Source organism: Sinocyclocheilus anshuiensis, unplaced genomic scaffold (assembly GCF_001515605.1).
Source record: "Sinocyclocheilus anshuiensis isolate Anshui unplaced genomic scaffold, SAMN03320099.WGS_v1.1 scaffold10137, whole genome shotgun sequence".
Lineage (NCBI taxonomy): Eukaryota > Metazoa > Chordata > Actinopteri > Cypriniformes > Cyprinidae > Sinocyclocheilus > Sinocyclocheilus anshuiensis.
In genome coordinates this window covers 321-1,248 of record NW_015538508.1, presented here as the reverse complement: position 1 = coordinate 1,248, position 928 = coordinate 321, and the positions used below count along the sequence as shown (strand labels likewise).

The window sequence follows — 928 nt, the reverse complement described above, 5'->3', positions numbered from 1 at the left end:
TGAGAGAGAGTTTGATAGTGTGTGTGAGAGTGTGTGAGAGACAGTGTAGTAGTGTTAGTGTATGAGAGAGAGTTTGATAGTGTGTGTGAGAGACAGTATAGTAGTGTTAGTGTATGAGAGAGAGTGTGATAGTGTGTGTGAGAGTGTGTGAGAGACAGTATAGTAGTGTTATTGTATGAGAGAGAGTTTGATAGTGTGTGTGAGAGTGTGTCATAGACAGTATAGTAGTGTTAGTGTATGAGAGAGAGTTTGGTAGTGTGTGTGTGAGTGTGTGGGGTCCAGTGCTATGGATGAGACGCTCTATCACTCCACCTCTTACTGCCTCATCTGGACCAGGTGTTTCTGTGGTCTCTTCATCCTCAGTGACCCCAGAGCCAGTGAGAACATCTAGAGAAACACCAAAAGACACTGAGGATGTGAGTTTGGTCAAGTTTGTTCTGCTGGTTTCTGTTCATACAATGAAGGCTGACTTTCAGAAGCTTCAAAAGCATCATCAAAAAATGTCATGAAGCTTTTATCCAAAGTGATTTACAGTGCTCTTATTACAGGGACCTACAATCCCCTGGAACGACCTGGATTGCTCAGGGACATACTGGTGGTTTTGAACCAGCAACCTTCTGCTCACCAGTTCAGTGGTTTAGCCCACTACAAAAGTAATAAAGCTACAACAAAAAATGCATGTAATTGTAAACATGAAATTTGGCAAGAAATGGAAAGCTGACAACATGAACTGTAAAATGTTTAACTCTGTTTAAATGTTTTGCAGGTAGTCATGTTCATGGAGAGCAGACACACAAATGTTTGGAGCAGACACAGTGGCAGCCAGATTGTTCCGCATGTGTTCCCCTGCTCTTGCTTCTAGGTTGTAAAGTACAGAGAGCCGAAATAACAGTAATTTACTGGCAGCAGGATTGCCAGTAAGGTACTG

The 928-nt window shown here is 42.5% G+C and overlaps 1 long non-coding RNA gene across 1 annotated transcript; it reads left to right on the top strand.

The window, feature by feature from the left end:
- Positions 1-337: 337 nt before the first annotated feature.
- On the top strand, positions 338-861 carry LOC107683789 (uncharacterized). The gene is made up of 3 exons (XR_001633764.1): positions 338-416; positions 549-653; positions 767-861. It is a non-coding gene; the product is annotated as an uncharacterized LOC107683789 (long non-coding RNA).
- The last annotated feature ends 67 nt before the right edge of the window (positions 862-928 follow it).